Source organism: Miniopterus schreibersii, assembly GCF_964146895.1.
Source record: "Miniopterus schreibersii genome assembly, chromosome: 5".
NCBI classification, from domain to species: Eukaryota; Metazoa; Chordata; class Mammalia; order Chiroptera; family Miniopteridae; genus Miniopterus; species Miniopterus schreibersii.
The window spans coordinates 10,816,130-10,838,003 of record NC_138106.1 but is presented as its reverse complement, the minus strand read 5'-3'; the positions used below and the strand labels follow the sequence as shown (position 1 = coordinate 10,838,003).

General features: G+C 42.3%; 1 protein-coding gene across 8 annotated transcripts in view; it reads right to left on the bottom strand.

The window, feature by feature from the left end:
- The window catches only part of APP (amyloid beta precursor protein), a 192,032-nt gene that overhangs the window by 26,842 nt on the left and 143,316 nt on the right, over nucleotides 1-21,874 (bottom strand). The gene's annotated exons all lie outside the window — the stretch shown is intronic.

Below are 21,874 nucleotides of genomic sequence, written 5' to 3'. Positions count from 1 at the left end.
GCATTAACGCACGAGATTAATATCCTTGTATGGAGTTGGTTTTATTGCAAGATATTATTTTAAACGATGAAATCCCAAGCAAATCAGTTCTTTTGAAGTCTAATTTGAGCCATAATATATATCTACCCACCGCGGGCCATTCTAAAATTCAATATCTGATGCTCGCAATGACCTTTCCCACATGGATAAAAGGCCCCATTAGATTTCTTCCAACTTTTTCATGTCTTACCAGAGTCACAGGTAATGGCTAATAACTTAGCCAGTGTCTGCTTCAACAGATTAAATGGGCACTTCTTTTATATAAATCTTATGCTTGTGCCTGTTAAACACTTAAAATATTAAAGAAGGATCTTCTGGAATAATTACTGGTGCTTACTCGTTCATCTTGAAGGGGGATAACCTTCACCATGACCTGCTTTTGGCTCCACCGGGCACCATGCTGCTCTCGGTGCCTTCAGGCATTATCATCGCTTTCTCCGTCGGCAAGGGGTTTCTCTTTGTCTTGCCTACGCAGTTACTAAGCTTGTTCCTCGTGACTTCTTTGGCGATTGAATTCAATCGTCAATGGGCAATGATTCAATCACTCATGCCTATGTATTGAAACCTCCATAAAAACCCCAAAGGACAGGTTCAGAGAGATTCCAGGTTGGTGAGCACATGGAGGTGCAGGGAGAGGGATGCCCGGGAGAGGGCATGGATGCTCAGCACCCTTTCTCCACACTGTGTCCTGTGCATCTCTTCCACCTGGCTGTTCCTTTTAGAATAGACTGATCTAGTGAGGAAAATGTTTCTCTGTGTTCTGGGAGCCACTCTAGATTAATAGAACCCGAGGAGGCGGTGGGTGGAAGATCCAGTTTATAACTGGCCATCAGAAGCCCAGGTGACAATCTAGATTTGCCATTGACTATGGTTGGGGGGGGGGGTCTTGTGGGCCTGGCCTTTTACCTGTGGGATCTGACACTGTCTCCAGATAAACAGTGTCAGAACTGGGTTGAAGTGTAGGACACTCAGCTGATGCTGGAGAATTGCTTGGTGGTGGAGGGAACCCGCACATCAGCATTGGTGTCAGGATTGTAACACCACAGCTCTCAGACTGAGCGTCCCAGACGTCCTGGATTATCCCCAACTGATCATGCATTCCCATCAGGACACCTTTGTTCTCTGTTCCTGCCACCCGAGAAGCCCATCTCTGATGATCTAAAGTATATGAGCTCTCTCAAGGCCACCTTGAATATTCCCATCCTCTGAGATCCTCCGCAGACTTTACGAGACGGGCATTCTGATCTCCACAGGACAGGAGACAGGCTGGGAGGTGTGAACAAATTGCTTCAAGATCCCAGGGCCTGTAAGCGTTCGTGTTGACACCCAGGTCCTGGGCACAGTGCCGGCCACAGGAGGGCTCCCTGAGTCTCGTCACGGGAACGATCATGCACCGAGTAGACGGAGGACCCAGGCAGCATGAGCGTAACTCTGCTCCACAATGCCTTCCGCTCTGACAGGCTGCAACTCAAACGCCACTGGCCCCTGGAATGAGTATTGCTTTGTCCCCTCAAATAGGCATTTCCCAGGCATGGCAGCTGGAGGGAGGGCTGTACCCACCTCAGCCATGGAGGTAAAAAGGTGGAGTAGGCAACTGTCACAGTGGAAAATCTTACGTCTGTACTTCATAAAATATCCAGGGCATTTCGAGTTGTGGCAAATCGTGGGGCCGCCTTTTCTCTTTTTTTCTCTTGTACCACTGGCAGGAAATTTCCTCCAAATGGCTATTCAAATGTTGAGCCCCACAGGGGTTACTCTTCCTGGTTTAGTATTATATTCATTTTCAGAAAATGACAGAAATAGTCAAGAAAAGTTATATATATATTTTTGGCAAAGTGAAAACCACTTAGGCTTTTATGTTTGGTACAAAGTGGCGGAAATCCACATTCCCATGTCAATTAAACAGGAGAGATTCAGAAACCACCACCTCTGGTGATCTCATGTGGAACAAAGAAAGTCAGTGTGGTTTTAAGGGACAAAAAGAGGTGGAGGGAATGATGGATTTCTGTTAGCTGGAGTGGGATTCAATTTTGAACAGTGCAGGGCAGCCAGCTACCTCTTGATATTATTAAGGGCTCAGGATTGTACCAATGGCTAACACGATTGGCAACGGGCAATTCTGCCTGTGATTAAAAAATCCAGAGCCAAATATGATTATGTCATTGCTCATTTGGAGTGGGGCTTCATTTTTGGATTCTGTGGTGAGACTAATCACACCAAAGCCACACTTCTATGTGGGTGGCCCTGCTGGATTATCTTTTTACTAGAATTAATGCAATATTTTATTAAAATGCTTTGATGGCATGGACTGGGGATTTCCAAAGCTTTCAAACATCTGCATTTGCCAAACTGCTGTGTTACCTCTGCAGTAAAATATTTTCTTCCATGACTACCCAGGCACATGGGCTTTGCAGTTAAAAGTGGAGATACTTAACTGAGTTCCCCCTACTGGGGATCGAGCCCGCAACCCGGGCATGTGCCCTGACCAGGAATCGAACCGTGATCTCCTAGATCCTAGGTCGATCGATGCTCAACCACTGAGCCAAGCTGGCTGGGCAGAGATACTTAATTTCAAATACTAAACATCCAACAAAAACCTCAACAGCTTGCCTTTCTAAAAATGTGTTGAGGATGTAAAGGAGAAATACTTCATCACAAAGAGAACAAAAATATTTAAAATATGGCAAAGAAACTAACATGAAAAGAAACACCCAATAGCAATTTTATCTTGTTCAAATGACTAAAATGGTTTGTTTTCATAAAAGCAACAGACTTCCATGATTTTGGAGAGAAATAGCCTCATAAAAGAGCTGCTCAATGGGAAACAGATGAATTCTAATGTTCTTCTCTTAATTATTAATCTACCAGTCAAGCTCCTTCTAAAAATTTAACTGCCACATTTTAGGATTCAAGAAAATAAAGTTTACAAGCATGAGATCAGCTCTCTTTTACAAGCTTCGGTTGTAATTACTGGACAACCTCTGCCATCCTCTGACCACACTTGGGGTGGAGAGGACACTTTCCCAATCACAGAGGAGGTTTGGCCTCGCATGGGCCCGTGTAGGACACAGCTAGCAAAGGTCTGATGTGGAGGCTGGTGTGAGCCTCGGGGCCCCTGGGCTCACTGCTTTTTCTTTTGTATGGGATTGAAGCGGCATTGCTGTTACTAATATCTTTCCATTTTCTGAGTCTTCTGCTTCCTGGTACAAAAATACGTATTTATCAGCAGCCTTTCCCCCAGATGGAAATTTCCTTTGAACCTTATCTAACAGGGGACTCTCCTATGACCAATTCTTGTCTCGTAAAGAAATATTTACTTAGGCATCAGAGAGGACCGAGGACTACACCTCTGTACAAAGTGCTCCTAGCCCTCCCCTCTGCCCCAGCTGCCACGCTGCCCTGGAGGTATTGCTAAAAGGGGTGTGACTGTTCCCTATCTAGACGCTCTACTATAAACTGCCACCCATTCTCGGCACTTTGCCCACGCCAGCGCCGGGAGTTCGGATTGAATTTTTCAGTCGCAGTTCCGTGCATGTCTGATCCCCGGCCCAGCCTACAACTGCCACCCTGTTCGTCAGACTCAGCCTCCACGGGCTCTGAAACTCCCGAAGCCTTGCGTTCCTCACCCACGGAACTGGGGGAGCTTGGAAGACGGTCTTTGCAGGTCCTTCCCTTTGAATCCTGTTGTCTCTATGCGTGGGGGTCCTCTGGGAGCTTGTGGCAATGCAGAGTCCCAGGTCCCACCTGGGGCCAGGGAAACAGACTGCTGGCGAACATGATCCCCAAGCGACTCTTACGCACATTACGGCCTGACCACAGTTGTACAGAGGCACAGCCACACAAAGGCCTCAGGTGTCCCTTTCATAAAAATCAGGCTCAAACCCAAACAAGCTGAGAACGAGGGTGGCCAAGAAAGAACCCTGGCAGAAGAAACCTTACTCCGAAATCCCTCAAAGTCATTTGTAGAACCCAATCCTTTGAGGCCATCATTCAAGGTGACATTTCAATACCACAGGGAAGGAAGGACTACTTATGAATTTCTGTTTTTTCCAGACCATTTGTCAGGCAGGAAATGACATAGGAGCCAGAGCAGGGAAGGGTTCGGGAAGCGTGTGTTATTCAGACTCTGAGAGAAAGAATGTAAGAGTGTAGAGGGCACCACTGCCGGGCTCTCCCCTCCTGAAGACCAGCCCCAGCCGGAGCACACTTACTTCTAGGCACCGACTTGCTTATAGCGCAGTGGAGCAGCTGTTTGAAATGCTGATTTGGGGGAGAACCTTTGTGGCCTTCAAGTGATTACTGTAATTAGGATATTTCGATCGCTGGGACAGCCCGACTGTGATGGACTGTCATGCGAGGACATCCTGATAGCTTGAGATCAGCTGCACCCACGAAACCTTCTTCTGGGGCCTCTTCACATCCACTACCTCATTTGATATCCACTACAATCTTTGTGCTGGGATTACCACCCCCACTGACAGTTAAGCCAACTGTGACATCCACCTTGAGAAATACATTTAAAGTCATCAAGTGGTAGAACTGAGGTCTGAACCTAAGTATCTCGATTCCCAGTGCAACCTTCTCATGATTCCATGAAAAAGTCCATTTTATGGAGAGCCTGGCTATTTAATCTGATTGGTAACTAATATAATAAAAATGTACAAACTCCTATCATGACCTGTCATCCTGTTTGGCATATGTTATTGATGGATTTAGAAAGTGATGAATGCAATGGTATTTTGTTATTCCTATGAGGAAACCATAGTCCAAAGTCACAGAGCAGAGCTGAGAGCCAGGGATTTCCCACTTGTTACAACCATGTGCTGCTCCCTTATCTAAGCCAGGCCTTACCTGTCCCTTCCATTTGACAGCCCATCCTCGACAGCAGTTCCCTTCTGAACACCTATCTCCTTTCAATTTCCCTTCTGGAAGATGGGCAAAAATATGATAGGTACACAAACTGTTATTAGGTTTCACCAATTTGGAGTCAAATTCAAGATAATTTAAACTCCTTGAGATCTTGAGCTACTTAAATGGTCGATTCTGCACACTCAGTCATCCTAAACATCTCTTTGCATCGGGGGTGCAGCAACTGGACAACTTCATGGCCAACAGGGAGCCCTGCATGATGCTGCCACATTTTCCAACTTGGGAAAAAATTTATAGACATAATCTCATCCCAGAGCAATGCTGCTCCACAAATCTAGTTTTTACTTTGACCTCCAGAAAACTGGGTCAGTCCTCTTATTTTTAGCCACACCATCAATCTTCAAAACCTCTCACAGTCTTGAAATTCAGCCTCCATGTCTGAATCTGAGTTTATTTTTCTTTTAGAGCTTCTTGGACACAAATTTTAAATGGAGCATGCTTTGCCCACTTATGACAACAAAGTGTCCCCAGAGGGGATACAAGCAGGGCTACGCATCGCTGTGAGAATATCCCTCATGGCAAGTGACATTTTCCTGAAGCACCATGTGCCTGACTTAAGACCGAGGGTATAGAAAAAGTCCCTTTTCATTTCGGATAAGTTTCCTCCAGACTTTTAAACATCGTAGATCAAACAACTTAGTCCTACCAATGGCACTGGTCAGGAATCAAGATAAAAGTCAGGAGGTCCCCCAGCATCTGAAAAGAGATGAAAGGGTTCCTTCTTCCTGTTTACTTGTGGAGTCTGTGCCAACGTCCAGATCCTATTTCTGGTTACATCAGGAGTCCTGCTTCAGCCTGGGTCGTCGGGAGCCTAAGCAGTCCCAAGGGGAAAACACTTCTAACGTATACACCAAAACCCATGTTTATTTACTATAGAAAGAATTTCTGAACCTATGCCACGCTGAGACTGTAATTCACGCATATAAATCAATGTCCTTTTGAGGAAACACATACTGAAGACTTAGGATGTAAAGGGCCAATGTGTCTGCAAGTTAGTTTCAAAGCCAGGACTTTTTTGTAATATTTTCAGAACTTTTCTTTAAGTCTGGAATTGTATTAATATTAAAAAGTTCAGTCCTGCAGAGCTAAAACTGGAGCACCAGCTTTAACCTGTATATATCTGGATTTTTCCACTGTCAGCATATATAGTGAACATGCATATATGACCACTGGCATAAGCAGATACAAGGTACATATCCTGTACAAACGAAAATAAAAATGAGTGATTTTTATGTCTCCTCTCCCCTAAATATAAGTCAGTTATTTCATGTGGTTTTCAAGCCTGGAGACAGTGGTCTCTTCACATGCTAGAGGAAAAACTGGCCGTCCTTTTATGGCTAAGCTCAAGGAGTTTCAAGCTAATTATGACCATGTGGAACTCTCCCTTCAAACATGTCTTCAAGGGCCTACCCCTGCGGCATAAACGGGGACTTGACTGCGATCCTTCTTTTATAGGAAAACCTAACAGTTGCTACTAATTACAAGAGTAACAAATTCAGTGCCAAAAAAAGTAGAAAACAAAAGAAATGACAATTCACTTGCAATCCCACCACCAGAGAGAACCAGGAGAAACATTTTAAAAAATAGTTTTACCCTTTACAGAGCCGGTTACTTCATCTCTTCCCACCACTGCTTTATGGCCTAAGTTTTACGACTGTGGTCAACGAGAATACGCGTGGTGAGGCTGCTACGCACGCAGAGGCCCCGGGGACTGGGAATGGCAGGTTCCAGGGCACGGGTGGAATCGCGAGGGGGAATTTTTCTCCTGTTTCACTGTACACTATGTATTTCTCAGTTTTCTGGTTGTTTTGCACAGTTGGCACAGTTTTTTGTTTGTTTGTTTTTACTTCTAAGTTCTCAGATACAGAGTAAATTGGAAAAATGAAATAAACCCTGGTTTGAAAAAAAATAAGACCTGGGTCAGTATCACATTTCATGTTTACAAAAACTGCTGATGCCTTTAGTGAGCACAAAAGTAAAATGATGAAGATGATTTTTGAAAAAATACTCAAATAACAGTTTTACTGCCTTTGCATATATTTTAACAAAGGCAAAGTCGTTTGGGCAACTCCATACAATCTGAGCCCATCCTCTCCTGGAGCCTTCTCTGCTGGTGTTGTGGTGTCTGGGCATCAATCCATAATGTCCCCTTTTTCCACCTCAGCTCTGCACCAATTCAGAGAGCAGGAGGAGATGAAAGCATCACCTTTACTTCTAATACAGGCCAGGCCCTTACTAGCTCATATGGCTGGTCAAGCCATGTGCAGACTGGATTTCAGCTTCAACTTGTACCCTCAGTTGCACCTGCCGAGAAAGGGAGTGTAAGGGAGTGTGAGGGAGTGTGAGGGATGCCCCTACGGCTGGGCCCTGTCCAACCTGCACAGTGTAAGCGCTGGTCCTTTCCTGAACTTGTGAGAGCCTATCTTACCTGGGTAACTGCTATCCTGGGGGGCACCAAAGGAAACCAAAGGAATGGGAAATGGCCCCTCTCAACAGCTACCAACCATTCTCTGCTATGCTCTGAAGAAAGTGCATTTCAACTGATTCACCTGATAAATGCTTAATTGACGGATTTTATCTTTAGAAGGACATAAAGTATTGGTTAGCAAGGCTGGTGAGCTCGTGTTAGAAAGCAAAAGTGTCAACATCCATACAGAGTCAGTTATAAGGGGAACAGGAAAGGGTGTAAGATCAGCACAAATATAACACAAATGTAAATATATATGTATTACAAGGGAGGGCGAGCTTCTGTTTCTGCAGACATCACAGCATATATGTACACATGATAGCTCGTTGGAAATGTTTATTTACACAGATTAAAAAAACAGCCCTCTATGCTCTCCTGCACACTGGCCTATTTGTGTTTTCTTTAACACAAAACCTGCTCTGCAGCGCACAATTCTAGAAGAGCAATGGTCCCTTCTCTTCTGCATGAGCTGATTTATGTTTTCACTTAACAATGCAGGGGAAGCCGAGCCTGGTGACGGAAAGTGCTTGGCACCTGGGGCTCGGAGATGGATGGAGAGTGTCTGTCTTCAGGGAAGCATTAACAGTGCAGGAGTGGGGGAGGCTGGAAGGACTCACTTTAAGGAAAATACTCTGGGGCCAAGAAAAAGAAAACCATCTTATCATTAATTAATGAGCTCATTCATTCATTTATTCACTCATTCAACTGTTTGGGAATCCAACCATCTACCATCTTCCAGGCCAGCGCAGGCAATAACTAAGGCCATTTCTTTTTACTCAGAGCCCATGGCCCAGAGGAAAGATGGGCATAAAAATAATTCCAATGCAAGTGCAAGGTAAACAGTCTGAACATAGTGAAAAACACAAAGCTGGGATTTGGGGGCTGGGGACAGTGATATTGCAGATTTGCTAAGGAAGAGACTGCTGTTGCAGTAGACATAAGTGCATGTGCCAAGGCAGAGCTGGGATGCTGCCGGCTGTTGGGACACAGAGGCAGTGAACAGAAAGCAGCTTAAACGGAAACCAGAAGTTGAAGTTTGTGGGATACAGAGCACAGAACACTCTGGCCTGCGCCAGGAGTAAGCAATTAGCAGAATCTGGACTATGGGAATTCTACGCGCTGAGCGGCCAGCAGTTAATTAACAGGTAAATTATAAAGAAAAAAGAAGGGATGGAGGGAAAAATCTGGGGATTATAAGATACTTAAGTGATGTGTCAACATGAAAGAAAGGGGGAGGAGACAGTGGGTAAAACGCATACTGAGTGATTAAGCCAGAAAGACATCCAAGGAGGAGATACAAGGAAGGACGGTGTTACCGTGAGGGGGTGGGGTGCGAGGGGAGGCTGTGGCTAGGACAAGTAAAGGGGTAACCGGTGGCCGGTAATGTTCTTAGTCTTGACCTGCACTTTGCCTATTAGAAGAGCTAATACAGGGCACAAGCACAGGTTTTACTCAGTCTTGTCGAGTTTACAGGATTCCAACACTTCACAGGAGACATGCTGGAGCCACTGAAAATATGGACATGGACAGCCCGTCTATGACCAAACAGCCCACAGGGAAGACTAGGGTGAAACGGGAGTTCCCCGGATTCCAGAAGAATTTCGCAGGGGTTTTTTTGGGGAAAAGCCCACATTAGATTCCCCTCAAGGGATTCATTGTGTATTGAATTCTGCTAGAGAATGAATAGTTCCACCCACAGTGAAGTGCCCTGTCTTTGATGAAAATTCTTACAGTGTCTAAAAGCAGTGCTTAACAATAACATGAGACTGCTGGTTATTGCTAAGACTGTAAGCAGCAGGGTATTTCATACCCAAATAAAGAGTTATGGGTCTTTTCCCCCTTAAATCATTTCAATGTTAGCATCCATGAGGTGATTAAAAAAAAAAAGGCAAACTTATTCTTTTATTCTACAAAGAAAAAAATTGTGTAGGAGATGAAAAATAAAGCAGACTCAACCTTTTTGCCAATTTAACCTGGGATATATGTTCTCTTCAGACAGCGGTGAAGTGAAACGGGTGGTATCACCGAGGCCAGCTCTGCGTCAAGCTGTCTTGTGAACCACGGATCCTGGTGCCAGAAGGTGTGTTCCATCGAACGTGCTGGAAACGTACCCCAGAGGACCACTTCCTCACCAAGGATGGCTGCCCAAAGCAAGTGCTTTCCCACTGCCATCCCACTGCCCAAGGCAAGTGCTCTCCACGATGCTCGGCTTCCGGCTTCCTAGGGAGACCTTCCCCCCGACTTTCCTTGTCATCACTGCCCCGTCTCAGCACTAGACCTCATGCAAGCCCCCGGTGCTTTTCCAGTTGAAAATTTACAAGCACTTCTAGTAATTTCCTTTCTTTAAAAATGTTGCTTAAAAATGTTATTTTCATCTCAGCACAGTTAACCTTTTTTCTACCCTGCTCTGAAAAAAAAAGTAAAAACAAACCTAGACTTCATCTCAAATTATAATACACTATATAATTATCAATTTTGATCTCTGATTTCTACTCTTTACTTTTTACATAATCAGATTAAAAATATAACTACCTTTCTTGAAATATATAGTATTAAAACACTATCACCTTCAATGTTATGTAATTAATTCAGCTCAAAGTTTAGAGCCCTCTCCACTAATTACCATAGTGCTCCAACAGCCTTTTTTTTAGTGATGTAAGCAATCTTTATTTGAATAAACTTTAAGCTCAAGAACAAATTAAAAAATGATTCACATTACGGTGCATTTATATATGTCTTTTCACCTTCCAAGTGCAGTAAACATTAATTAACCCTGGGAAATTAAAACAGCCACAGTTTACAAATTTACTCATTAATCAGCCTCAAGCAAATGCAAAGCATTTAAAGACTTTCACAATTTGTACCAATTAAATATGGAAATTACTTTTTTTAAACAAAGAGATCATCAATTCAAGACAAGCAGTCCTTTGACTTAAATTTGATAATGTTTCAGAAAGAAACGAGGTCAATTTTTCAAATTCGTAGAAGTCAAGGGAAAGGAAAAATTAAACTGCCTGTTATGGGTTGAATTCTGTTCCCCCAAAAAGGTACGTTGAAGTCCTCATCCCCAGTACCTGTGAATGTGACCTCATTTGGAAACAGGATCTTTGCTGATGTAATCAAGTAAAGATGAGATCAGACTAGAATAAGATAGGACCTCAATCCGATATGGAGTAGGGGGGACCCTACTGAGACAGAGAGAGAATGCTACCCGAAGGGGGGGGCAGAGATGGGAGCGACTATCGACAAGCCAATGCCAAGGATGGCAGGCAGCACCAGAAACAAGACAAAGTGGAGCAGGTTCTCCTTCAGGGGGAGCACGGCCCTGCGGACTCCCTGATTTTGGACTTCTAGCTCCAGAATAACGAGAGAGTAAACTGTTGTTTTAGGCCACCCGGTTTGGAGTCATTTGTTACAGCTGCCCTAGGAAACTAGTGCACTGCCCGTAAGTGAATATTAGCCCTTTGCTGATAAGATAACCATTTCTGGCTATCATAACTGCACTGGAGTAGAGTGTGGCTTCTTAGTAATCTTACATTCAAGGCTGGGATTGGTAGATGAAGGGAGAGGAATGAAAGAGCTCTACCATCCAGGAGTTTAACTTAGTTCCATTAGTGCAGAGATGTTCACTCTTCAAACACCAGAACACGTTTCAGTGGAAACGAAACGCGTCTTGGTTTCAGCTCTCAGCTCCTCTCTTCCAACACTCCTCTACAGGGAACACTACCCACCGGCCTTTCTTGACCCTCAGTGGCTGCACGTTTTATCCGGGTAAGACCATGGGAATTTTGGGCACCAGTGTCACCTCTTAAGCTCAGCAAGGAAGTAGAAGGGCTTCGGTTTCAAACACCTTGGAAACACAGAGGTTATGTCATTTCCTCTCTAAGAAGCCAGAAGCTGAGCTGTCCCTGGCAGCAAAATGCATGACCAATGCCTGTCCGGTGTAAGGTGTTACTAACTCCAGGGTGACAGCACTCCAAAGTCTAACGCCAGACTGAGCCTGCTGTCATTCCTACGCTCAGCAGCTGAGCTGAGCGAAGCTGGGACAGCTGGGGTCATCTGTACAATTCAACCTATCAAGTTCACTTTAGGGGTCATATTTGACAAGCTGATCTTAACAAAAAAATTCTTCAGGAGCCTCAGAGTAGATAAATTAGTAAAAAGACAAGTTTTCAAAATCTATCAAGTCTCTCCAGATCAAGCATATGCTTTATGACAGAGGCCTTACATTTGAAATTCGTGAAGGCAGAGTGAAGGCTGCTGAAGTGAAACCTGGTTTCACTGACTTAGGGTGCAGAAGCAGGAAACATATATTTCATGGCTCCTCTGGCATTCGGGGGATAAAGAACCCATCCGTGTGCACTGCATAGATGATAGCTGAGCTCTGAGGGGCCTTTCACATCTTAGGACTTACAGGAACCAAACCGAAGATGTCAGCAAATGCCAGATACTCTTCTCCGCCTATTGGCGGACGGCACCAAGGCGCAGAAATCACGCAGGGCAGCAGAGACGGCTCAAGGTATGGCTGGAGTTCATCCGCTCATCACAGTAGCTCCCCTACTGGTGGGTTCCAAGGACATAAAGCCAAAAGCATTACCTTTTTTCACACTCAAGTATTGGAAGACCTGCTCTGATTTCTGAAGGCACTTGCCAAGACGTGTTGAACCCCATGGGCCTCGACCATTTTTATGGTGCAGTCACAGTCTCTGATTTGGATCAAGCCACGTAACTACCCATAATCCTTCACCTGAAAACTGAGGCCTGGGTCCACCTTCCTGTTCCACGTGCAGGAGGTGTGGGCAGAAGCCGGGGGACTCAGGTCCATCCTGGATGAGGGGAGGGACCCACCTCCTCGTTTCACATCAGAGATCGAGGAAGCAAAGTCTTGCTGACGTACGATGCCATGTTAATCAACAGGTAGGGCCTTTTTTTTGGGGGGGGGGGGATAACTGTTTTAGTGCACCCACAGACAGTCACGCCTTAATTCCTCTTCTTATACCTCAGGTATAAGAAGGCAGAGCCCTTAAGATGGAGAGAAAGCACTCAAGTGTCGAGGAACTGGATTTCTGCCCAAAGGAAGGGGAGGGAATGAAGCCGACTTAGCCTGCGAGCTGTAAATACATTCCGGCGGGGCCGACGTATCTAAAAAGAAACTTCCCGTAGCCTCCGCCCATTCCTACTTTTCTTGAAACAGCTCCCCCCCATTTTCCTCATAATAGCTGACATTGCCAACAGCATCTGGAAACTGTTCAAGTCTGATTCTTAGCAGAAAAGTGAGGGGCTATTTATATGAAGGTTACTATCCTCAAAACACTTAAATGTGGTTGGTCCGCTCCAAGTAATCATTCTCAGTATGAAAAAAATTGCTGAGAACTAACTTCTAGAAGTCGTTTTGGCTGACATCAAGCCCCCTAACAGACAGGAGGGGAGGACAGCAATGGTGTGTTAGGAAGGGTCGCCTTTTCCCCAGAATAGCGGGGAAACCGAGGGCTCTGGGGCCACAGGAGAGGGTACAGTCCCGGGAGAAACAGATGGCCTAACGCTCGCTGATTACACTCACGCTGGCGGCTTAGACCATTTCCACCTGAGCTTCCCCAAATGCTGCATTTAATTCCCCTAGAATTTTAGGGACATGGAACCCCAAACTGAGGGAAATACAAATTAAACAGGAGGCTGAGAAGGGGAAGTGGAGTCTGTGGCACATCATTTGTCTTTATTGTTATTTCAAAGGTAGTAATGCTTATCAAAAATATGTTCATAATACTGAGGACATCAGGTGAGAAGCAGAAGTGCCTCTCTCCACAGGTGTGCCAGTATATCCATAGGAATATGGTCTTTTCTAAATTACAAAAGTCTCCACATTTTAATTTATTAGGGAGAGTCAAATAGTCCCATAAAAAGGTTGTACCAGAGGCTGATTAGTAGCGTGTGAAAGTTCCTTTCACTTACTCTTGTCATGAGAGAGTATGACAAATTTTTAAAAATTACCAACTTGATAATTCAAAAAAATTATGTTTTGATTTGTACTTTTAATCACAAGAACTTGTTCATCTTTTCATCCGTGACTGCTCAAAAATTGTGTATCTTTTTCAGTGAATCAGAGCTGTTGTATTTTATTTTATAATCAAATACAACAATTCATTCACAGTTTTGCCTTAAACATTCTTTGCGGCATATAGTTTTTATCATGTGGATTTAGAACACAACTGGAGAGGTGCTTTCAAATCCATCAACATATATAATACTTTACTTACAGTGTATGTCGCATTGAAAAAGGAGTGTTTGGCAACTTTCCTTTATATCAAATACACTGACTTTCATTTGAGAGTACACCCATCTTATTTCTTTCAAGGCTCAGTAATCATCAACAAAATGAAGATAGGTTTTTGCAAAAGAGTACCCAATTTAGAATTTTAAACAGCAATCTCTCTCTCAACCCTCCTACACCCCGTATCCAAAACCTGGAATGTGAAATTTGGTTTGTTTCTAGAGCTTCCTAACTAAAAACAGTATGAAATGCTAATAAATACAACATGTTAATATGATACGTTCCCTTCTGCACCCGCAGCTCAAGCCCAGGAAGTTCCTTCATAGCGCGGGGAAGCTTCAGAAGCTGTGGCCTCAGAGCTTCGCTTCACTCTTCCAGCCTCTGCAAGAGGGGAACGGAGCGGTCTGCCAAGGCCCGGCCGGCTCGGCCTCTGGCTTCCGAGAGGCATGAGACCTGCAGCTGCCCCTTCTTTCTCTCGTACGAGGACAATGTCTCTGGTCTCTACTGGCCTTGGGAGCAGCTTTATCAAGTTCAATGGTAAAGAGAGAGCTGAACACATAGTCCCTCTATCTGCTCTCGAGGGCTGGACAGACTCACCTAAACGCCACCCACACCAAACATAAAGATACAGAGTCATCCACGAGACAAAATACAAGTCATTATTTGCTGTTTCAAAGAAATAAATAAGATTTAACCCATGCTTTCATGAGCGCATGTAAATGAATATTTATCAAAAATTAAACATTCTAAATAAGCTATTTTAAATTCACTGTCTTAGGTCAATGGATCTGTCAATAGTAGTAGAGATAAAGTAACAACCTGGTTTTGGTGCTCTGACCTGTTCCTCACTCCAAGTCCAAAAGACTCTTTCTGAACAGTGTTTTGATTTATACCTAGTCAACTCTCTTTTGGACACATGCCTCATCATTTGGAACGGGTTAATAGACTGATCACCTATTTTTGATGAGATACTATACCCCAGAGTCTACGACTTACTGTCCAAAGCAGCCCATAGTATATATGAGAGCAGAACAGCTGACAGAGAGTAATGGGGCTTGCTTGGGGAATGCATTGCTGTGTTTATTTGAGTTGAACAGCAAGATGCAAATTGGTGTTTCCTTCCGAACTGTCTCACATGGGAACATATTCCTCTCGTTCCCGGTTAGTCTTTGTGGAAATATATTTCCAAATTCATCTCAATTTGAATGTCTCTCTATACTCAGGGTGGCAAACATCACTCTGATATTTATTCTCCTCTGTTTAAAGATGACCCTTGCAGGCAGCTGCTTGCGAAAAACAAAATAACCAGCCTTTGTTCCAGTCTGAAATCATTGGTTGTTCCCAAGCCTCCACACATATAAAATCAGGACACATCTGCTGTCAGGTTCTATGCCAGGAAGTAGTCTAGCAGCCACCACTGTGGTCTGACTTCACTCCCCAATCATTTTAAGTTAGGATTCCTTTTTGGATTTTGGTTCAAATTACACGGCCACACGTAAAAGCTGGCGCGTTAATAAAAAACCCTAGAACCGCAGTGAATCATCATAGAAATCAGCAGAGCTGGCGTAGGAGGCACTGCCTCAGGCCTCACCCGCTTGGTGGAAATGCCCCCCTACACACACACAAATAAGAGAATGGCAGGAAAATAGACAAAACGACTGAGGTGCCACAGTAGTGATTCAAAGGAAAGCTCACAAAGACATTTGCTCGAGTTTAATGAAAAGATACCTGGACCCTGATGTCCACTGCCAGCAACATTAACAGCAGCCACGGTACAAAAACAACTAAGTATCCCTTGACGGATGAATGGATAAAGAAGACGTAAGACACACACAGAGGAATACTACTCAGCCATAAAAAAATAAAATCTTGCCATCTGTAATAACACTGTTAGACTTTGAGGGCATTATGCTAAGTAAAATAAATCAGACAGAGAAAGACAAATACCGTATGATCTCACTTGTATGTGAAACCTAAAAACAAACAAACAAAAACCAAGCTCATAGAACAGAGAACAGACTGGTGGTTGCCAGACGGGGAAGATAGACGAAATGCGTGAAGGGGGCCAAAGTGTATAAACTTCCAGCTATAAAATAAGTCATGGGCATGTAATGTACAGCATGGTGACTACAGTTAAAAGTACTGTATTACACATTCCAAAGTTGCTAAGAGAGAGTAGATCTTCAAAGTCCTCATAACAAAAAAATAAATAAATTTGTGACTACGTATACTGATAGATGTTAACTGGACTGGCGGCGATCATTTCACAATGTACACAAATATTGAATCATTATGTTGTATTTGAAACTAATAGAGTTTATATGTCAATTACACCTTAATTTAAAAAGATAAATAAAATAAAATGCATGGTTCAATTTTTGGAAGCATTAACTCTTGCTAAGAGGGGGACAGAGATATGCATATAGTAGTAGGCAAGCAAACGTTGGTCATACTAGTAATTTAGGAAACAATACTTGGGAAAATATGAAAAGGAGCATTGAGACTACTGTAAAACCAAAGATGAAGCACGTTTTTGGTAATTTATGATATAAATAAATGTTCTTGTTTCCAAATACTTAAATCAGCTGTAAAATATAAAATCTACATACATTTATAGCAATTTATGAAAAACAAAGAATAAAAGTAGAATGAATTAACAACTCTCTATTTTTACACTTTCTTTCCTTGTTGACACCCTTCCTGGACTGACAATAAGGATACTTAAAATTCTCAGTAGTGATGAATGTTGAATTTTGTTGGGCTGGCTAGTGCTGTAAACGCTCTATTTTAAACCTAGACTACTTGAATTCATTAAATCCCGAAATCAATAAGTTTATTAGGAACAGAGAATGGAAACACTGTCTTTGAAATCGCTGTTTTTTTTCCCAGAGTAGAAAATTTTATCAAGAGGCCACAGTCAAATTGCAATAAGAAATTATGAGCATTTGTTCATTAGCACGAGTTTCTTGATCTCCTGCCAATATTTGAATTCTGTCCCATTCACTATGGATTTGTTCTGCCAGAGATCCTTCCAACATCTGGTTTAGAATAATTCCTGTTTTTATTAATTTTGAATGCTAAAAGAAAAAAAACAGGGTAGGAAATAATTATGCCTTCCTTTCCCCTTTCCTTCCTACTGCCTTTCTCATAAATTGGTCATTACAGCTTTCTGTGAAAGAGCCATCTCTGAATTGAGAGCTGCAGTATTTTTAGCCTTGAGGTAGCTGCAAAATGAAGCACTTTGATAAATAACCTCAGTGCCAATAGTAAGAGCAAAACAGAATCCTTTTAGCATAGATTTAAGGAAGATTACAAAGGGCGAAAAAGTCCAATCATTTTGAAATAGCAATTTGGCAAAGCAAAGGTTGAGCCAAACAATGGGAGAAACAAAGGGAGTCTGCCTCTTTGAAGGGTTTAAACATGATTCAAAAAGAACATGGACATTGAAAAGGAGGTATATTTTCTTTAAAATAATGATCCTATCATTTGCTGAATAAAAAAATAAAGTCTCAACCAGCTACTTGAAATAATGAGGGGGTTTTCCCACCTCTACAAACAATGCCTTAAGCCTTCTTTTGTAAGAAAATTTCATAATTTGCATGCAAATAACTTTTTTGTTTAAAAAAGAAAACATTCATAAATGACTGTGCTTGGGAACCTGCACATAATAATTCAAACTGAACTGAAAAATTATTATAAAATAACAAAAGGCAAGTTTTTATAAAACAACTAATAGGGCAGTTCTGATCATTCACAGAGTGAAGTATATGGAATAAGTAGCTTAGACTGTGGTGGACAAGGAGGTCAAACCAGACCACATACTTGAAAGATCAAGCATCAAAGTATGTGACTTGGGCAGATAACCAAAGAGCAGTGTCATGGATGGGACACGTGACAATGTTATAAAATGTGATTAATTACAGCCCTTAGAACTTCTGCTTTATTCTTCGTTTTGATGGCTTTGCCAAACGCACTGATTTGGTCTTGATCAATTACAGCTTTAGAGAACACAGGCTGTGGCCATGGAGAGGTTGGTTTCGGGCAATGCCATGCTTGTGCTAAGGAGCCTAGGATGGGTCTTTAGGGTTACAGAGGAGTCCGTCTGATCAGCCTAAGAAGCACCTACCCTGCAGTCTGGGTAGATATTTCTTAGGTTGCTTCAACCTTGGCTGTGATTACTAATCCCTAGGAAGCACCGGGTGTGAGTAATCTGCCGAAGCCTGAGGATGCAAGGTGACCAAGACAAGGCCTGGAACAGCTCAAAGGGTGGAGGTGCCGGAGGACATGTAAACAAAGAATTAAATACCAAGTAGAATTGAGGGGCAGAAGGAGCATGAATTTTGGACTCATGAAGATCTTGGCTCTAATTCCACTTTCAACACTTCACTGTCTCTTAAGGGCAGGTTAGTGACCGCCCCCTAAGGTTCAGTTTCTTCAGCTATGGATAGGACGTGCTATCAATGACTTCACTACGGTTGTCATTTGCTCCTGTGTTTGCATCTGTGTGAATTACAAGAAAGCCCCACTTCAAGAGGACATGGCCCAGTGCTATAGGGCTTGGTTCCGTGAATGGGTTGTGGAAAGAATGTCAGTCCACGTTTCCCTCCCAGACCACCTGCCACATCTATATGTTATGGCCCAGGACCTTAAGGGTGAGCTTTCATAGAGAACTTGGACCATCAACATCCTCAGTAACAGATACTCACTACTTTACGACTTGGCCATCACTCAAATGCCAGCTCTTCTCTCTTGTTCTCTATGCAAATTAGTCAAGAGTTTATCGAAGCATGACCATTTCAGTTGAGTATTGAAAGATGCTTTTCAAGCAAGGAAGAACCACGTACAGGATTTATGTGCATTTTAGCTGGGAACTTGGGCAGTCCTGAAGAGGGAGAATTTGAGTAGAAGGGAGCCATGATGTGACAAGAGGCAGGATGACTAGAGCTGGGAGCCTTGAGAAGCTCATGGGCGAGAGAGGAGGGTCTGAGCTAAGGCAGTGGATGCACGGAGCAGGATTCCACATGAACACGGGAGGCAGAATACAGAGGGCCTGAGGTTTACAAGAAATCACGGGAGAGCAGGAGGAAGACATTTGGGGTAAGTTCAGGACAACTGGGAGAAGCCAAAACTGTAAAGTGAGTGAATTTCAAGAAGAACAAATCACTTATTTATACACACTGACTGCAGTTGGAGAAATGTGTGGGAAACAGTGGAACATGTCACTGGGACTCAAAAGACAGGCTATTAGACCTCTGGATTTGGGATTTACTGGAGTTAATAGTAAAGGTGCGTAAACAGGATCCCGATGAATCCTATGCTCCAGTCAGTTACCTTCTAACTGTTCTAATTTGATGCCAAATCCTACCTTCGTTCTTCCTTCTTTCTAGCGTGGCCAGCGTTGTCCACAATAGAGAATTCTACCAATGGGAGCATAAATTAACCGCAGCACATGTACCTATGTCATTAAAGAGACTGGCAGTTCCTCAGACCGGTGAAAACACTTCATCTCAAGAGCACTTGTTACCTGTATTTAATTAAACTATTGTATTTCTCTCCAGATGTTTTCCTGCTTCAAAATCATCCTAATTACCTGCATTTATAGGCACACATTTTTATATAAAAGGCATGCATTTGTAGGTACTTCGAATCCTGTCCTTTTGCCAGCGGCTCTGAATTTTAAGACCCTTCCTATTTGCACAGAACTGACTCCAAATCGAAAGTCTGATTATACACAAAAGGGGAGACAAACAAAAGTCCAACGAACAACAAAGTATTTAATCAGAAACTATAAAATGCACAAGATATAAACTGGAAGAAATCTATGAAAGTCCTTTTAGAAAGTAAGCTAAAAAACACCACCTGATATCAGGGAAACTTTCATACATATACAAAAGTAAAAAGAATACTAAGAAGAATCTCCAAATATCACTCAGCTTGAACAATTAGCACCCATGGCCCATCTTATTTCATGTACATTCCTACTTTGAAAGTTAGTTATTTTTAAATGTCCCTTCAAATGAACAACTACAGAAAACAACCAGAAGCTCAATCCAGAAAAGCCATTCTCCCCAGGGAGCTCTCTTCTTTAGCTTTCGTCTTCGAAGCTCAAATGGTATACATGTCTAATTAACGGAAGTTCATTACTGCAAGCTTCTCTTTCTATTGCAAAGAGCCATTTAAAAATAAGGCAAGAAAGATTTTTAAAAAGATCATCTCAGGATTTGGTGTCTAGTATATTTACAATGACAAACATATGAAAAAAATAACCTGCTGTTATTCTAACTTAATAGCTGAGTCTTTCGTTTTCAGGGGAAAAATTCGTGATTCCAATGATCTGAATATTCTTCCTGTCACTGAGATTTGAAGTCTACTGGGTTGCCCTAATCTTAGGCATTTTGCTACTCTCAAGATACCTGAATCACCATCTGTTCTGTGGAAGTATGACTCAATAGTGGCCACTGTTTTAGTACTATCATGCTGAATAAAAAAGTCCTGATAATTTAATTAGGAGTAAGCCATAATTACTGGGTGAGAGGAAATTATTATTGGTCATCAATGACTTATTCCTCTATAGTTTGGTACTACTAACAACACCTTAAGTAGAGTCACATATGAAGTCACATTAAGCTCATGAACATAAGCTTGTTAAGAGAGCGCTTAATATACAAAGATACATTCATCTAGAAGATTTGAACTTCAGTTCATTAAGAATGTGATGATTTCTTTAATTTTTGTCTCTTCTAGAACTTATTGAAAGATTTTCTTATACTTATTTAATAGACAGTTTTTTAAAGGTTCCTTACAAATTTCTGTCCTACAAATACATCTAACAAGAATATCCAGTTCTTAAAGAAACTCGATAGGGTGAAAAATTAATTGGGAATCCTGTCTTCAATCCATGGTGTAGACTAAAAACTCTATCCTTCTAAGATCTTGCTCAACAGTGAGTTTTCCCTTTTGAACAAAAGCTTAGATGACACAGTTTCTTTTCAAAGTATGTAACCTGAAGTACACTTGATTCTACCTGTTAATGCACAATACTAATCAGACCATCATCATCTGATACAGGCCAAACACGTGACTGATATTAATACGAACAACATTTACAAGGCAATACTAAGTTACAAGAGAAAGGGTAGAATAGGTAAAAAGCAAGTCAAGGGGTGTTGTGGGCAATTGAAAGAAGGGATTCCTATAATGGGTCTATCCATCTACAACATCCTGGCCGATCTGGCTTCAGATAACCCGCATCTGTTTCCAACCCAATTAACAAAGGGCAGGATTTGTTACAGAGGGAGATAAACCAGAAGCATACATACTGCTAATGTGCTGACAGTTTATGCACCAAATCTCCAGGGTGACATATGTTTCTTTTACGTTGAAAGATTCACTAGCATAATTGCCATCTATGTACTTTTCTGAAGGAAAGTTAAACAAATATGGGCATTTAGGGGCTTTGTGAAGAATTATGTTCTGTGATACTTGACTCCCTTCTCCAGGAAAGACAAAGATGGGAGAATTTATACAAAATATTCAAGATGTCATAAGGAGAACCAGGGACATAAAAGGCAGTGGGCACACAAATACATGGTTTTGATCATGTATTACAGTCACGTAAGACGTTGCTATCAGGGAAGGTGGGTGATGTGCACACTGGACTTTGGATTATTTTTCCAACTTCTTATGAGTGTATGATTATTTCAAAATGAAAGTTTAATGAAAGATAGCGGGCACAGCATTTAATTAAATTTAAACACAATGTGGTTCAGACAATAATCATGGCTACTGTGGGCAGGGGGCGGGGGAAGGCTTCCAAGAAAGACATGAGTTACTGAATATAACAATAGCCAAAGTCACAGTTTTTTGCTTTTGCTGTGCTACTTAGAATATGTGTGGCATAGGCTAGTAACTTTTTAATTTGTAAGTTTGAGCTCCTTCATCTACAAACTGGGGATATAATGCCACTCACAGGTTACAACAACAGAGCATTAAAAAATGAATGGCTGTCTTCATTAAACTGCAAAGAACCAAAGCACCATACGGTGACAGTTACAAGGTGACAAAATTAGAAAACAACTGTTGACAAGTAAAATCCAATAACAAATGGCTCGTTGCTGCACAAATATACCATACGTCAAGTTACATCCCCCACTTTTGTAAGTATGGGTAGT